The sequence below is a fragment of the Ranitomeya variabilis genome, chromosome 1 (genome assembly GCF_051348905.1).
Source record: "Ranitomeya variabilis isolate aRanVar5 chromosome 1, aRanVar5.hap1, whole genome shotgun sequence".
NCBI classification, from domain to species: Eukaryota; Metazoa; Chordata; class Amphibia; order Anura; family Dendrobatidae; genus Ranitomeya; species Ranitomeya variabilis.
Genome location: NC_135232.1, coordinates 396,600,955 through 396,620,384, shown reverse-complemented (window position 1 = coordinate 396,620,384; position 19,430 = coordinate 396,600,955).

The window sequence follows — 19,430 nt, the reverse complement described above, 5'->3', positions numbered from 1 at the left end:
GTCACTTGTTGGGGGTTTCTACTGTTTAGGTACATTAGGGGTCTGCAAACGCAACATAACGCCCGCAGACAATTCTATCAAAGTCTGCATTCCAAAATGGCGCTCCTTCCCTTCCGAGCTCTGCCGTGCGCCCAAACAGTGGTTTACCCCCACATATGGGGTACCAGCATACTCAGGACAAATTGGACAACAACTTTTGGGGTCCAATTTCTCTTGTTACCCTTGTGAAAATAAAAATTTGGGGGCTAAAAAATCTTTTTTGTGGGAAAAAAAATATTTTTTATTTTCACTACTCTGCATTATAAACTTCTGTGAAGCACTTGGGCATTCAAAGTTCTCACCACATATCTAGATAAGTTCCTTGGGGGGTCTATTTTCCAAAATGGGGTCACTTGTTGGGGGTTTCTACTGTTTAGGTACATTAGGGGTCTGCAAACGCAACATAACGCCCGCAGACAATTCTATCAAAGTCTGCATTCCAAAATGGCACTCCTTCCCTTCCGAGCTCTGCCGTGCGCCCAAACAGTGGTTTACCCCCACATATGGGGTACCAGCATACTCAAGACAAATTGGACAACAACTTTTGGGGTCCAATTTCTCTTGTTACCCTTGTGAAAATAAAAACTTGGGGGCTAAAAAATCTTTATTGTTAAAAAATATATATTTTTTATTTTCACGACTCTGCATTATAAACTTCTGTGATGCACTTGGGCATTCAAAGTTCTCACTACACATCTAGATAAGTTCCATGGGGGGTCTAGTTTCCAAAATGGGGTCACTTTTGGGGGGTTTCTGCTGTTTAGGCACATCAGGGGCTCTCCAAACGCGACATGGCGTCCGATCTCAATTCCAGTCAATTTTGCATTGAAAAGTCAAATGGCGCTCCTTTGCTTCCGAGCTCAGCCATGCGCCCAAACAGTGGTTTACCCCCACATATAGGGTGTCGGCGTACTCAAGACAAATTGTACAACAGCTTCTGGGGTCCATTTTCTCCTGTTACCCTTGGTAAAATAAAAATTTGGAGGCAAAAAGATCATTTTTGTAGAAAAAATGCGATTTTTTTATTTTCACGGCTCTACGTTATAAACTTCTGTGAAGCACCTGGGGGTTTAAAGTGCTCACCACACATCTAGATAAGTTCCTTAAGGGGTCTAGTTTCCAAAATGGTGTCATATGTGGGGGGTCTCTACTGTTTAGGCACATCAGCGGCTCTCCAAACGTGACATGGCGTCCGATCTCAATTCCAGCCAATTCTACATTGAAAAAGTAAAACGACACTCCTTCTCTTCCAAGCTCTGCGGTGCGCCCAAACAGTGGTTTACCCCCATATATGGGGTATCGACGTACTCAGGAGAAATTGCACAACAACTTTTGTGGTCTAATTTCTCCTGTTACCCTTGTGAAAATAAAAATTTGGGGGCAAAAAGATCATTTTTGTGAAAACAAATGCGATTTTTTATTTTCACGGCTCTACGTTATAAACTTCTGTGAAGCACTTGGGGGTTCAAAGTGCTCACCACACATCTAGATAAGTTCCTTGGGGGGTCTAGTTTCCAAAATGGTGTCACTTGTGGGCGATTTCCACTGTTTAGGCACATTAGGGGCTCTCCAAACGCGACATGGCGTCCGATCTCAATTCCAGCCAATTCTGCATTGAAACAGTCAAACGGTGCTCCTTCACTTCCAAGCTCTGCGGTGCGCCCAAACAGTGGTTTACCTCCACATATGGGGTATCAGTGTACTCAGGAAAAATTGCACAACAAAATTTGTGGTTAAATTTCTGTTTTTACACTTGTGAAAATTAAAAAAAATGGTTCTGAAGTAAAATGTTTGCAAAAAAAAGTAAAATGTTCATTTTTTTCTTCCACATTGTTTTAGTTCCTGTGAAGTACGTAAAGGGTTAATAAACTTCTTGAATGTGGTTTTGAGCAGCTTGAGGGGTGCAGTTTTTAGAATGGTGTCACACTTGGTTATTTTCTATCATATAGACCCCTCAAAATCACTTCAAAGGTGATGTGGTCCCTAAAAAAAACATGGTGTTGTAAAAATGAGAAATTGCTGGTCAACTTTTAACCCTTATAACTCCCTAACAAAAAAAAAAATTGTTTCCAAAATTGTGCTGATGTAAAGTAGACATGTGAGAAATGTTATTTATTAACTATTTTTTGTGACATATCTCTCTGATTTAAGGGCATAAAAATACAAAGTTTGAAAATTGCAAAATTTTAAAAATTTTCGCCATATTTCCATTTTTTTCATAAATAATCGCAAGTAATATCGAAGAAATGTTACCACTAACTTGAAGTACAACATGTCACGAAAAAACAATCTCAGAATCAGCGGGATCTGATAAAGCGTTCCAGAGTTATAACCTCATAAAGTGACACTGGTCAGAATTGTAAAAATTGGCTCGGTCATTAAGTACCAAATTGGCTCTGTCACTAAGGGGTTAATGCTGCTGGTGATCACATAGTATGGGCAGTCCGGCCATGCTGAATATGTATGCCAATAATCTGTACAGCTTCTGACCATGTAAACAGTTTTCTAGAGCTGCTGGAAATGGGAAAGTGCACAATGTTATTAAACAAAGAAACTGTAAAACGTAGACAATGCACATCCTTTAGGTTGTCCGTAGACAGAAGTCTTCCAGCGTACTTTGCTTTTCTTTGTTACCATTTCTCATTTGCAGTGATGTGCCGTGTTCTCCCTGAACATCTTCAGCTTCCAGTGACCTTATGCTAAGTTCACACAAATTTATTATTTTTCTCCCCGACCTCTTGTTTTTATAGCCCCGTGTGGATGAGATATAAGTTTGCTTATTGCTTATTGATTATCAAGTAGTTCTTGGAATAAAATATTAAAAATGTTTTGGCTCCAGAAGAAAGAGCAGTGAGAACTGAACAGATTGCTTTAGTTGAGACGGAGTTAATGCACTGGATTCTGATGTGCACAGTTGGGTGGGTTGCTATGGTGATATAGGTCCTAGGCTAGAAGGCAGAGGGAGTTGTTGGATACCCTGTGGAGTGCAATAATGTTAACTTATGGCGTTACTGGTTACGCAGGATGCAGGCAGCAACGCGCGTCTGACTGCAGAGAGCCGGATGAGGAGAGGAGGATGAGGAATCTGCTTTATTATACACAATGTGTAACAATTGACCGGGCAGTGGTGGAAATTGTAGAATAAAGCCATATTATGATACAATTGTTATTAAGCTGCAAATACTTAGAGATGTAGCTGACAGAATTGCTCAGAAAGTGATCAGTGGTTTAATTTTTTTACAATCATATTCTCTGAACTGTCCCAGTCATGTAGTACTTCCCATCTACACCAGTGTAAAGCCCTGCCTTGTGTCCTCGATCAATGAGGGATCAGGGCCGGACTGGCCATCGGGCACTTCTGGCAAATGCCAGAAGGGCCGGTGCCAGTAGTGGGCCGCTGCACTGTTCCTCCCCCTCCCCCCGCCAGTGCCGCCGCCGCTGCATTTAACTATACCAGCGTCTATGACACCGGTATAGTTCAATGCAATGATTCCCCGCTCTGCCTCTGACAGTACACTGTGGGTGCGCGATGACGTCATATCATCGCGCACCTGCTGTGTCCTGGGCAGACTGCAGCCGCCGAGACAGGAGCAGGGAGCAGCGTGGGCAAAAGGAAAGGTGAGGAGAGTGTTATTTTTTTTTTCACTGGACTGTGGGGGCCATTATAAGGGGGGGGGGGGTTGGTGGGGAGAGATGAGATGTGGGCTGTGCTGTATATATCCCTGAGTGGGCTGTGCTGTATATATCCCTGTGTGGGCTGTGCTGTATATACCCCTGTGTGGGCTGTGCTGTATATACCCCTGTGTGGGCTGTGCTGTATATACCCCTGTGTGGGCTGTGCTGTATATACCCCTGTGTGGGCTGTGCTGTATATACCCCTGTGTGTTCTGTGCTGTATATACCCCTGTTTGGGCTGTGCTGTATATACCCCTGTGTGTTCTGTGCTGTATATACCCCTGTGTGGGCTGTGCTGTATATACCCCTGTGTGGGCTGTGCTGTATATACCCCTGTGTGGGCTGTGCTGTATATACCCCTGTGTGGGATGTGCTGTATATACCCCTGTGTGGGTTGTGCTGTATATACCCCTGTGTGGGCTGTGCTGTATATAGCCCTGTGTGGGCTGTGCTGTATTTACCCCTGTGTGGGCTGTGCTGTATTTACTCCTGTGTGGGCTGTGCTGTATATACCCCTGTGTGGGCTGTGCTGTATATACCCCTGTGTGGGCTGTGCTGTATATACCCCTGTGTGGGCTGTGCTGTATATACCCCTGTGTGGGCTGTGCTGTATATAGCACTGTGTGGGCTGTGCTGTATATAGCACTGTGTGGGCTGTGCTGTATACTACTACGCGGGCTGTGCTGTATACTACTACGCGGGCTGTGCTATATTATGCAGGCTGTGCTATATACTATGCAAGTTGTGCTATATACTATGCGGGCTTTGCTATATACTATAGGGGGTATATTATATTATATGGGGGAGGCCGTGTTATATACTATGTGGCTGTGTTATATACTATTGCGGGGGTATATTATATTCTGTAGGGGAGGCTGTGTTATATACTATGGGGGTATATTATATTCTATGGGGGAGGCTGTCTTATATATTATGGGGGGCTGCATTATATTCTGTGGGGGCTACGTTATATATTATGGGGAGGTGGGCTGTATTATATTCTATGGGGGGCTGTATTGGAGTTTATGAGGGAAGATTGCATCATACTCTGATGGGGCTGCATTATATTCTATGGGGAGGTGGGCTGTATTCTGTTCTATTCGGGGCTACATTAAATTCTATGGGGGGCTGTATTATATTTATATTCTATGAGGGGTGATTTCATCATACTCTATGGGGGGGGCTGCATTATATTCTATGGGGGGTTACATTATACTCTGGGGTGGCTGCATTATACTCTGTAGGGTGGTGGCTGCATTATACTGTATGTGGGCTGCATTATACTGTATCGAGGACTATGGGGAATACGTTATACTGTATGAAGAACTATGGGGTGCATTATACTATGGGAAGTGAATTGTACTACATGGATGACTATAGTGGTGCATTATACAATATGGAGCACTATGAGGAGTGTATTATGCTCTATGGAGGACTGAGCAGTGTATTTTAATATATGGAGGACTATAGGGAGTGTATTATACTATATGGAGGACTGTGGTGCACATTATAATATATGGAGGACAATGGGGTGTATTTTACTAACAAGTAAAATGCTGTATATTCAGATTGTTTTTGCCGGAACAAAATTCATTGTTCTCAGCAGCACATCGCCAGCGTAAACTGTAGATGTGCTGCTGATAACATGATACTGTATGGTGATCTGTTAGTGATCGTTCTGTCCCGTCATTCTGTCTCAGATGGTGGAAAGAGGCCGGGAAACAAGCGTTGAACAACTTCAGTATGGACGATCAAACTCATTTAGCGGCCTGAACTCAGCGCATGTAAATACAACCGAAATGCTTTTGTGTGATGTGCAATATGTTAGCATTTGGGGCCCCATTTTAAACTTTGCCTAGGCGTAGGGCCCCACTTTGCCTAAAACCGGCCCTGCCTACAAGTGTACAAAGATATTATACAGTCACCATGTGACAAGTGGACCTGTGTAACTTCAAATGCCAGGGCTGAATTTCAGTCCCAGTCTGGCCCTGATTGTACTGCCTAGCACTCTTCGCTTTTATTATATTAGAACATTTGCATTATTTCTCTCCTATGTATCGTGTTATGATTCATGCAATTATGATGATTTGCACAATAATAAGCAATGTTTCTTTTGTGCACTAGGTGTCACTCTGGTCAAATTTTTCTTAATCTTCTACCTCTATTATTTACATCTATCTAATATCTATCTCTCATATCTATCTATTATCTATCTATCTATCTATCTATCTATCTATCTATCTATCTATTTATTCACAGTGGGGAAAATAAGTATTTAATACACTGCCAATTTTGAAAGTTTTACTACCTATAAAGAATGTGAGAGGCAGAATCTAAAAATAAAAAACAGAAAATCACATTGTATGATTTTAAATAATTAAATTGCAATTTTTTACATGAAATAAGTATTTGATCACTTACCAACAAGCAAGAATTCTGGCTGGCACAGACCTGCTAGCTTTTCTTTAACCTCTTAACATTACAATCAAACCCTGCAAAGTGCCCTGGATGAAGCTGCACCTCCTATACATAGAGCAACTTGACACAGACGGCAACAACCGTGGCACACGCTGCAAACACGTTTCCTGCAGCGGTGCTCCAGGTGCGCCGAACGTCTGTGGAGAAAATCTAATCTACCCGAAGATTTCATTATAAGTTCATGCTAAAAACATACAACTCTGCCCTTCACCTCTCCAAACAAACCTATTTCAACACCCTCATCACCTCACTGTCCAATAACCCTAAACGTCTCTTCGACACTTTCCAGTCCCTACTCAACCCAAGAGAGCAGGCCCCAACCACAGATCTCCGCGTTGACGATCTGGCCAATTACTTCAAAGAAAAAATTGACCACATTCGACAGGAAATCATCTCCCAATCTCTTCATACCATGCACTGTCCTCCCTTACCCACTGCATCTAGTTCACTCTCTGACTTTGAACCAATTACAGAAGAAGAAGTAAGCAGGCTCCTTGCATCTTCTCGCCCGACCACTTGCACCAGTGACCCCATTCCGTCACATCTCCTCCAGTCCCTTTCCCTGGCTGTCACCTCTCACCTAACAAAAATATTCAACCTTTCCCTCACTTCCGGTATTTTTCCCTCCTCATTTAAGCATGCCATCATACATCCATTACTTAAAAAACCCTCCCTCGACCAAAATTGTGCCGCTAATTATAGACCTGTCTCTAATCTTCCCTTCATCTCTAAACTCCTCGAACGCCTGGTCCACTCCCGTCTTACCCGCTATCTCTCAGATAACTCTCTTCTCGACCCTCTTCAATCTGGCTTCCGCTCTTTACACTCGACTCAAACTGCCCTCACTAAAGTCTCTAATGACCTGCTAACAGCTAAATATAATGGTCACTACTACATGCTAATTCTCTTGGATCTCTCTGCAGCATCCGACACTGTGGATCATCAGCTCCTCCTCACTATGCTCCGGTCCATCGGCCTCAAGGACACCGTTCTCTCCTGGTTCTCCTCCTATCTCTCTGATCGATCCTTCACTGTATGTTTTGCTGGTTACTCCTCCTCTCACCTTCCCCTTACTGTTGGGGTTCCTCAAGGATCAGTCCTAGGCCCCCTCCTCTTCTCTTTGTATACTGCCCCTATTGGACAAACAATCAGTAGATTTGGTTTCCAGTACCATCTCTATGCTGACGACACCCAATTATACACCTCTTCTCCTGCTTTCACGCCGACCTTCTTAGAAAACACCAGTGATTGTCTTACCGCTGTCTCTAACATCATGTCCTCCCTCTATCTGAAACTAAACCTGTCAAAAACTGAACTCCTCGTGTTCTCTCCCTCTACTAACCTACCTTTGCCTGACATTGCCATCTCCGTGTGTGGTTCCACCATTACTCCAAAGCAACATGCCCGCTGCCTTGGGGTCATCCTTGATTCCGAGCTTTCATTCACCCCCCACATCCGATCACTGGCTCGCTCTTCTTATCTGCATTTCAAAAACATTTCTAGAATTCGCCCTTTTCTTACTTTCGACTCTGCAAAAACTCTTACTGTCTCACTTATTCATTCTCGTCTGGACTATTGTAACTCTCTACTAATCGGCCTCCCTCTTACCAAACTCTCCCCGCTCCAATCTGTCCTGAATGCTGCTGCCAGGATCATATTCCTCACCAACCGCTACACCGATGCCTCTACCTTGTGCCAGTCATTACATTGGTTACCCATCCACTCCAGAATCCAGTACAAAACTACTACCCTCATCCACAAAGCACTCCATGGCTCAGCACCACCCTACATCTCCTCTCTGGTCTCAGTCTACCACCCTACCCGTGCCCTCCGCTCCGCTAATGACCTCAGGTTAGCATCCTCAATAATCAGAACCTCCCACTCCCGTCTCCAAGACTTTACACGTGCTGCACCGATTCTTTGGAATGCACTACCCAGGTTAATACAATTAATCCCCAATCCCCACAGTTTTAAGCGTGCCCTAAAAACACATTTGTTCAGACTGGCCTACCGCCTCAACGCATTACCCTAACTATCCCTGTGTGGCCTAATAAAAAAAAACAAAAAAAAAAAACATAATCAGGTTCCTCGCTTCATGTTCTCATACGCTTTATGCAGTTAATAGCCTCTGTGTCTGTACTGCTACATACTTAGGCTGTCAACTGGTTCATGCAGCTTTACATGAACACTCGAGCCTTACACTATGGCTGGTCCAAATAACTAAAGCAATTGTTACCATCCACCTCTCGTGTCTCCCCTTTTCCTCACAGGATGTAAGCTTGCGAGCAGGGCCCTCATTCCTCCTGGTATCTGTTTTGAACTGTGATTTCTGTTATGCTGTAATGTCTATTGTCTGTACAAGTCCCCTCTATAAGTTGTAAAGCGCTGCGGAATATGTTGGCGCTATATAAATAAAAATTATTATTATTATTATTAACCAGGGGTATTTCAGTTTTTGAATTTCTATTTTTTGCTCCCCTTCTTCCCAGAGCCATAACTTTTTTATTTTTCTGTCAATATGGCCATGTTAGGGCTTGTTTTTTGTGGGACAAATTGTACTTTTGTAATTTTGAATGACACTAATTGTTTTAACATATGTATACTGGAAAATGAGAAAAAAATTCCAAGTGTGGTGAAATTGTAAAAAAAAGTTAAATTCCAATTTTACCATGTTCACTAAATGCTAAAACTGACCTGCTATTATGATTCTCCAGGTCATTACGAGTTCACAGACACCAAACATGTATAGGTTCTTTAATATTTAAGTGGTGAAAAAAAAAATTCCAAAATTTGTTTAAAAAAAAATGGGGCCATTTTCCGAGACCGGTAGCGTCTCCATTTTTCGTGATCTAGAGCTGGATGAGGACTTCTTTTTGCACACCGAGCTGATGTTTTTATTGATGTCATTTTGGTGTAGATACGGTCTTTTGATCGCCCATTATTGCATTTTATTCAATGTAGCAGCAACCAAAAAAATGTAATTCTAGCGTTTTGAATTTTTTTCTCATTACACCGTTTAGCGATCAGGTTAATTTTTTTTATATTGATAGATCAGATGATTCTGAAAGCGGCGATACCAAATGTGTGTATGTTTGATGTCATGAACCACAGGGGGGATATTTTTGATTATCCGACTGTTGCCACCCTTATGTCACGAATCACAGGGGGATATTTTTATCATCCCAACGCTGCCACCAATATGTCATGAACCAGGGTTGTTTGGTTGCCCCGGTTCTTTTCTGAAGGGGATTTATCTATAACCCACTTCCCAGTTCCGGTTTGGAACTTGCAGATCTCTGGCGCCCCCATTACCCTCAGGTCAGACAGGGAACTGCACCTAGGATAATTAGTCGCCAGAAAGGCTGCCTTCTATGTACTGGCTATTGAGCACACACTGCAGTGAGGGTGGTATAATCATTCCCAGCCACAGCCGAGCAATACACTATAAAAACCCCGTTCCATCACTGCCAGCGTTACCCCCCAGCACAGAAAACTTTGCTCACCTCCAGCTCCTATTTTTTAATAATGGGTCAGGAGCCAACCCAATTAGTGGCGCAATTTACTTCAGAGGACGTGAAAGTAAGTTATAGAGCAAGGAGAAACAAAGCTAGTAATTTTATATATTTTACTCCAAAAGATAGGCAGTGTTTACAAAAGTATAAAAAGATATTATAAAATGAGACAAGAATCGTATGTGCAGACAATTACAAAAATAAAAGGGATTAAAGATTAAAATAAACTTACAGCTCTTTCATATCATGGCTGACCATGTGGCTGAGGGGAGGGGAACATATGTCCCAATACATCACAGAGTGTCTCAGCTAGTTCCCTGGACAAAGACCAGTGCTAAATACCATCTCCCTGACTTATGCCTGTGCCCAAAACCAAGGCACTCCCCCTGTGCTGATCTCACTGGGTGGCTGAATACTCCCCTTTTTCAAAGTTATGGAAAACCATCTCTAGACATATCTCGCTGTATGCACCTCATAGAGGAACGACACAATTATCATTATGCTCAGCGTGACATGGGGGTTCATTTAAGTATAAACACAAAGTGGATACATGACCTGCTTACAGAGAAATACGTTCCTTGAGTTTCATTGGGTTTTAATCCTAGAGATTTCAGTGGGCTATAGATCTCCTGGTGGGCATCCAGAATATGTAACTTCTATATCTCTATCACTAATTGGGGTCAAGTTACGCCCTACTATTAAGTTTTTACATGAACAAAAGTTGCACAGAGTGTGTAGTGAGAAGAAGAGTTTCCTATGCGGTGTGGAGCGAGGGGATCAGAAAGCCCACAGCATGTGTCTGAGCTGCATGTCTCTTACAAAGGCAGGAAGATTCAGCAGCCCTAAATGTGTGTGTGTATATTCATGACATTTGATTTTTTTTAGTATTGTTTTATTTTGAATTGGGTGCAAAGGGGGTGGTTTTAAATGTTATATTTTTAAAATTTTTCAAAACATTTTATTTTTTTTACTTTTTTGCATGCTTCAATAGTCTCCATGGGAGACTAGAAGCTGCAATAGTTTGATAATTTCTGCTACAAACAGGCGATGAACAGATCACCTGTATGTAGCAGAAATGATCACTTGCTATGAGCACCGTCCACGGGGCGGCGCTCATAGCAATCTGGCAATGACAACCATAGAGGTTTGCTGCAGACCCATCAGTGACTCGTGATCATGTGATGGGGTCACGGATGGGCGGTATTAGTGATGCGCTTCCGGTAAGCACGAGTTAAATCATCTTTGACAGCGGCATTTATCTAGTTGACAGCTGAGGGTGGACTGAGATTCCACCCGTGGCTGTTGTGGGCACATATAAACATAAGGATGAATGACCTCGGGGAGATCAAAACATCCAACACCGCGGAGACACCATCACGTGTTTCTCAACGCAGTGATCCAGAACACTGCCCCCATCCCTAAAGGGAAATATGCAAATGCATGTAGAAAAGCCATGGAGACACCATCACATGTTTCTCAACTTAAGCAATGAATAGCCAGGTCTTTCACCGGGAAGGAACAACCACGGGAAGGGCAGCATCCAATAAAGGAAAACCACCTATGCCAAAACATGGTATCCATCCACAGACAGCTGTTTCGGGGTATTTGCCCCTCATCAGTGTGGAGTAGGAAACTGGCTATTAGGGGCAGTGCCTAATGAAAAGACTATAAACATAAGGATGAATGACCCGTTGAAGCGCTGACGTAGGCGCGAAACGGTCGTCATCACATCCTGCTCACCTCCTTTCCTGTTCCACCATCCCGGGCCGTGAATGAGATGTCTTCTTAAGAGTCTTCAATAAAGATTTGCACCTTATCTGGATCGGTGAGTGCTGCCGTATATTTCTCTGTATTCCTGATGGCTGATTCTTCTTCATGCGAGCACCTCTACCGTGACTTCAGGTCCTAGCTGACTACTGGAGGGACCGTAACCAGTTTGTGATCCAGCAGCAGCTGTGCAGCCGTACCGGCTTTCCCTTCATTTGTACAACCACGGGAAGGGCAGCATCCAATAAAGGAAAACCACCTATTCTAAAACATGGTATCCATCCACAGACAGCTGTTTCGGGGTATTTGCCCCTCATCAGTGTGGAGTAGGAAACTGGCTATTAGGAGCAGTGCCTAGTGAAAAGACTATAAACATAAGGATGAATGACCTCGGGGAGATCAAAACATCCAACACCGCGGAGACACCATCACGTGTTTCTCAAAGCAGTGATCCAGAACACTGCCCCCATCCCTAAAGGGAAATATGCAAATACATGTACAAAAGCCGTGGAGACACCATCACGTGTTTCTCAATGCAAGCAATGAATAGCCAGGTCTTTCACCGGGAAGGAACAACCATGGGAAGGACATGTTGTGGGCACATGTCAGCTGTATAGATCAGCTGTCATGTGCTCGGAAAGGCAACAGGGGGAGTACTATTAAATCCAATGTCAGAAAGGGGTTAACAAGCCATCCTACTCTACACTCATTACCTGTATTAATTGAACCTGTTTGAACTCGATACCTGTATAAAAGACACCTGTCCACAAACAAACACACTCCAAAATCTCCAACATGGCAAAGACCAAAGAGCTATCTAAGGACACCAGGGACCAAATTGTAGACCTGTAGAAGGCTGGGATGGGCTACAGGACAATAGTCAAGCAGATTGGTGAGAAGGAAACAACTGTTGGCACAATTATTAGAAAATGGAAGAAACACAAGATGACTGTTAATATTCCCCGGTCTGGGGTTCCATGAAAGATCTTGCCTCGTGGAGTAAGGATGATTCTCAGAAAGGTCAGGTATCAGCCCAGAACTACATGGGAGGATCTGGTCAATGACCTGAAGAGAGCTGGAACCACAGTCTAAAACATTACCGTTAAAAACACACTACACCGTAATGTATTAACCCCTTCCTGACCCATAACGCCACGTAGGCGTCATGAAAGTCGGTGCCAATCCGACCTGTGACGCCTATGTGGTGTCATGGAATGATCGCATCGCTGCAGATCGGGTGAAAGGGTTAACTCCAATTTCACCCGATCTGCAGGGACAGGGGGAGTGGTACTTCAGCCCAGGGGGGGTGGTGTTATGACCTGGTGGTTACGGAGCGGTACTGAGATGACCTGGTGGGTAAAACCAATCATGGACAAGCTCAGAGGAGGTGGCAGCTCCACAGACAGAAATCACTGATATGACCTAGTGATTACAGAGCAGCACTGAAATGACCTGGTGGGTAAAACAAATAATGTACAGTACAAGCTTTGAGGAGGTGGTAGCTTTACTGACTGCAATCCCTACTCCTAACACCAACACTAGAAATAGCCGTGGAGCATTCCTATCTCTGCCTAGACGCCTCTTCACAGCCTAAGAACTAGCTACCCCTGAAGATGGAAACGGAAAACTATCTCACCTCAGAGAAACCCCCAAAGGAAGGATAGCCCCCCACAAATATTGACGGTGAGTGAAAAGGGAAATGACAAACTCAGAAATGAAACTAGATTTAGCAAAGGAGGCCAATACTATCTAAATAGACAGAGATAGAAAAGGCTACTGTGCGGTCAGTATAAAAAATGTCCACGCAGAGTTTACAAAAATAACCTCCACACCGACTCACGGTGTGGAGGGGGCAAATCTGCACCCCAGAGCTTCCAACTAGCCGGAATATTTCATAATGACAAGCTGGACAAAAGAGACATAACTTAAACTGAACAGAAGGTCCAAAGCAGGGAAACACCCAAAAACTAGCAGAACTTATCTTAAGCTGAAATGGACTGGCCAACAGAGAACTTCCAGGAAAGGACTGAATCCACAGGAAGAAACATTGACATCTGGCATCAACTACAGCCAAAAGCCCAGTTAAATAACAAGGCCAGGGAACCGATTAGTGAAAGCAGCTGCTAAGTTCCACTTGAAACCACCAGAGGGAGCCCAAGAGCAGAACTCCCAAAAATACCATTCGCAACCACAGGATGGAGCCCAAGAACGGAATTCACAACAGGGTGGCTTCGCCCCCCATGGCTACGATCGCTCTGATTGGCTGTTGAAAGTGAAACAGCCAATCAGAGCGATTTGTAATATTTCACTATGAAAACTGGTGAAATATTACAATCCAGCCATGGCCGGTGCTGTAATATCATCGGCCATGGCTGGAAACCCTGATCTGCCCCCCCCACCCCTCCGTCGTCCTGTCCGCTCCCCCATCCTCCTGTCCGCTCCCCCCGTGCTCCGATCCCACCCCCGTGCTCCGATCACCCCCCATGTTCCGATCCCCCCCTCATACTTACCGAGCCTCCCGGTGTCCGTCCGTCTCCTCCACGGGCGCCGCCATCTTCCAAAATGGCGGGCGCATACACAGTGCGCCCGCCGAATCTGCCGGCTGGCAGATTAGTTCCAGCTACATTATGATCACTGTGATAAAATCTATCACAGTGATCAAAATAAAAAAAATAGTAAATGAACCCCCCCCTTTATCACCCCCATAGGTAGGGACAATAATAAAATAAAGAAAATATTTTTTTCCCCACTAGGGTTAGAACTAGGGTTAGAACTAGGGTTAGAGGTAGGGTTAGGGTTAGGGGTAGAGGTAGGGTTAGGGCTAGGGTTAGGGGTAGGGTTAGGTTTAGGGGTAGGGTTAGAACTAGGGTTAGCGTTAGCATTAGGCTATGTGCACACGGTGCAGATTTGGCTACGGATCCGCAGCGGATTGGCCGCTGCGGATTCGTAGCAGTGTTCCATCAGGTTTACAGTACCATGTCAACCTATGGAAAACCAAATCCGCTGTGCCCATGGTGCGGAAAATACTGCGTGGAAATGCTGCGTTGTATTTTCCGCAGCGTGTCAATTCTTTGTGCGGATTTTGCAGCGTTTTACACCTGTTCCTCAATAGGAATCCGCAGGTGAAATCTGCATAAAAAACACTGGAAATCCACGGTAAATCCGCAGGTAAAACGCAGTGCCTTTTACCTGCGGATTTTTCAAAAATGGTGCGGAAAAATCTCACACGAATCCGCAACGTGGGCACATAGCCTTAGGGTTGGAATTAGAGTTAGGGTTGGAATTAGGGCTAGGGTTGGAAATAGGGTTAAGAATAGGCTTGTGGTTAGGGTTATGGTTAGGGTTAGGGGTGTGTTGGGGTTAAAGTTGGGGTTAGAATTGGGGTTAGGGTTAGGGTTGTGATTAGAGTTAGGGTTGTGGTTAGGGGTGTGTTGTAGTTAGGGTTGTGATTAGGGTTATGGCTAGAGTTGGGATTAGGGTAAGGGGTGTGTTGGGGTTAGTGTTGGAGTTAGAATTGAGGGGTTTCCACTGTTCAGGCACATCAGGGGTCTCCAAATGCAACATGGTGCCACCATTGATTCCAGCCAATCTTGTGTTCAAAAAGTCAAATGGTGCTCCCTCCCTTCCGAGCCCTGACGTGCACCCCAAACAGTGGTTTACCCCCACATATGGGATACCAGCATACTCAGGACAAACTGGGCAACAATTATTGGGGTCCAATTTCTCCTGTTACCCTTGCGAAAATAAAAAATTGCTTGCTAAAACATAATTTTAGAGGAATGAAAAATTATTTTTTATTTTCATGGCTCTGCGTTATAAACTTCTGTGAAGCACTTGGGGGTTCAAAGTGCTCACCACACATCTGGATAAGTTCCTTGTGGGGTCTAGTTTCCAAAATGGGATCACTTGTGGGGGGTTTCTACTGTTTAGGCACATCAGGGGCTCTGCAAATGGAATGTGACGCCTGCAGACCACTCCATCAAAGTCTGCATTTCAAAACGTCACTACTTCCCTTCTGAGCCCCGACTTGTGCCCAAACAGTGGTTTACCCCCACATATGGGGTATCAGTGTACTCAGGATAAACTGGGCAACAACTATTAGGGTCCAATTTCTCCTGTTACCCTTGTGAAAATAAAAAATTGCTTGCTAAAACATCATTTTTGAGGAAAGAAAAATGATTTTTCATTTTCACGGCTCTGCGTTATAAACTTCTGTGAAGCACTTGGGGATTCAAAGTGCTCACCATACATCTGGATAAGTTCATTGCAGGGTCTAGTTTCCAAAATGGGGTCACTTGTGGGGGGTTTCTATTGTTTAGGCACATCAGGGGCTCTGCAAACGTAACATGATGCCCGCAGACCATTCCATCAAAGTCTGCATTTCAAAACATCACTACTTCCCTTCCAAACCCCGACATGTGCCCAAACAGTGGTTTACCCCCACATATGGGGTATCAGCATACTCAGGAGAAACTGGACAACAACTTTTGGGGTCCAATTTCTCCTGTTACTCTTGGGAAAATAAAAAATTGTGGGCTAAAAATCGTTTTTGAGAAAAGAAAAATAGTTTTTTATTTTCACGTCTCTGCGTTATAAACTTCTGTGAAGCACTTGGGGGTTCAAAGTGCTCACCACACATCTAGATTAGATCCTTGGGAGGTCTAGTTTCCAAAATGGGGTCACTTGTGGGGGAGCTCCAATGTTTAGGCACACAGAGGCTCTCCAAATGCGACATGGTGTCCACTAATGATTGGAGCTAATTTTCCATTCAAAAAGCCAAATGGCGTGCCTTCCCTTCCGAGCCCTGCCGTGTGCCCAAACAGTGGTTTACCCCCACATATGGGGTTTCATCATACTCAGGACAAACTGAACAACAACATTTGGGGTCCAATTTCTCTTGTTACCCTTGGGAAAATAAAATATTCCGGGCTAAAAATCATTTCTGAGGAAAGAAAAATAATTTTTTATTTTCACGGCTCTGCGATATAAACTTCTGTGAAGCACCTGGGGGTTATAAGTGCTCACTATGCATCTAGATAAGTTCCTTGGGGGGTCTAGTTTCCAAAATGGGGTCACTTGTAGGGGAGCTCCAATGTTTAGGCACACAGGGGCTCTCCAAACACGACATGGTGTCCGCTAACGATTGGAGCTAATTTTCCATTCAAAAAGTCAAATGGCGCGCCTTCCCTTCCGAGCCTTGCCGTGCACCCAAACAGTGATTTACCCCCACATATTAGGTATCGGCATACTCAGGAGAAATTGCCCAACAAATTTTAGGATCCATTTTATCCTGTTACCCACGTGAAAATGAAAAAATTGAGGCTAAAAGAAATTTTGTGTGAAAAAAAGTACTTTTTCATTTTTACAGATCAATTTGTGAAGCAGCTGAGGGTTTAAAGTGCTCACTATGCTTCTAGATAAGTTCCTTGGGGGGTCTAGTTTCCAAAATGGGGTCACTTGTGGGGGAGCTCCAATGTTTAGGCACACAGGGGCTTTCCAAATGCGACATGGTGTCCGCTAACGATGGAAATAATTTTTCATTCAAAAAGTCAAATGGCACTCCTTCCCTTCTGAGCCTTACCATGTGCCCAAACAGTGGTTTACCCCCACATGTGAGGTATCGGTGTACTCAGGAGAAATTGCCCAACAAATTTTAGGATCCATTTTATCCTGTTTCCCATGTGAAAATGAAAAAATTGAGGCTAAAATAATTTTTTTGTGAAAAAAAAGTACTTTTTCATTTTTACGGATCAATTTGTGATGCACCTGGGGGTTTAAAGTGCTCACTATGCTTCTAGATAAGTTCCTTGGGGGGTCTAGTTTCCAAAATGGGGTCACTTGTGGGGGAGCTCCAATGTTTAGGCACACGGGGGCTCTCCAAACGCAACATGGTGTCCGCTAAAGATTGGAGCCAATTTTTCATTCAAAAAGTCAAATGGTGCTCCTTCCCTTCCGAGCCCTGCCGTGAGCCCAAACAGTGGTTTACCCCCAAATGTGAGGTATCAGCGTACTCAGGACAAATTGGACAACAACGTTCGTGGTCCAGTTTCTCCTTTTACTCTTGGGAAAAAAAAATTGTTGCTAAAAGATCATTTTTGTGACTAAAAAGTTAAATGTTCATTTTTTTCTTCCATGTTGCTTCTGCTGCTGTGAAACACCTGAAGGGTTAATAAACTACTTGAATGTGGTTTTGAGCACCTTGAGGGGTGCAGTTTTTAGAATGGTGTCACTTTTGGGTATTTTCTCTCATATAGACTCTCAAAGTGACTTCAAATGTGAGGTGGTCCCTAAAAAAAATGGTTTTGTAAATTTTGTTGTAAAAATGAGAAATCGTTGGTCAAATTTTAACCCTTATAACTTCCTAGCAAAAGAAAATTTTGTTTCAAAAATTGTGCTGATGTAAGGTAGACATGTGGGAAATGTTATTTATTAACTATTTTGTGTCACATCACTCTCTGGTTTAACGGAATAAAAATTCAAAATTTAAAAATTGCGAAATTTTCAAAATTTTCACCAAATTTCCGATTTTTTTAGAAATAAACGCAAAAATTATCGGCCTAAATTTACCACTAGCATGAAGCCCAATATGTCACGAAAAAAAAATCTCAGAATCGCTAGGATCTGTTGAAGCATTCCTGAGTTATTACCTCATAAAGGGACACTGGTCAGAATTGCAAAAAATGGCCAGGTCATTAAGGTCAAAATAGGCTGGGTCATGAAGGGGTTAAAATCCTGCAGGGCACAAAAGGTCCCTCTGCTTATGCTAGCACATGTCCAGGCCTGTTTGAAATTTGCCATCTTGGTGATCCACAGGAGGCATAGGAGAAAGTCTTGTGGTCAGGTGAGAACAAAATAGAACTTTTTGGTACCAACTCCACTCGCTGTATTTAGAGAAAGAGAAAAAGGATGAGTATAACTCGAAGAACACGGTCCCAACCGTGAAGCATGGGAGAAACAAAATACTTTGGGGTTGCTTTATTGCTTTTCTGAAAATGGGACAGGACGACTGCACCGTATTGAAGGAAGGGAGGATGGATGGGGTCATATATCGCGAGATTTTGGCCAACAACCTCCTTTACTCAGTAAGAGCATTGAAGATGGGTCGTGGCTGGTATTCCAGCATGACAATGACTTGAAACACACAGCCAGGGAAGCTAAGGAGTGGCACTGTAAGAAGCCTTTCAAGGTCTTGGAGTGGCGTAGCCAGTCTCCATATCTGATCCCAATAGAAAGTCTTTGGAGGTAGCTGAAACTTAAGGTACCTTCACACATAACGATTTCGTTAACGATATCGTTGCAACGTCACGCTTTTGGTGACGTAGCAACGATCCCGCTTAACGATCTCGTTATGTGTGACAGCGATCAACGATCAGGACCTGGGAGATCGTTGGTCATAGGGAATGATCAGGACCTTTTTTTGGTCGCTGATCACCCGCTGTCTTCGCTGGATCGGCGTGTGTGATGCCGATCCAGCGATGTGTTCACTTGTAACCAGGGTAAATATCGGACTACTAAGCGCAGGGCCGCGCTTAGTAACCCGATATTTACCCTGGTTACCATTGTAAAAGTTAAAAAAAAAAAACAGTACATACTCACATTCCGATGTCTGTCACGTCCCCCGCAGTCAGCTTCCCGCACTGACTGTCAGCGCCGGCCGTAAAGCAAAGCTCTGCTTTACAGCCGGCGCTGACACAGTCAGTGCGGGAAGCTGACGCCGGGGGACGTGACAGACATCGGGATGTGAGTATGTACTGTTTTTTTTTTTTTTACTTTTACAATGGTAACCAGGGTAAATATCGGGTTACTAAGCGCGGCCCTGCGCTTAGTAACCCGATGTTTACCCTGGTTACCCGGGGACTTCGGCATCGTTGAAGACAGTTTCAATGATGCCGAAGTCGTTCCCCTGATCGTTGGTCGCTGGAGAGAGCTGTCTGTGTGACAGCTCTCCAGCGACCGACC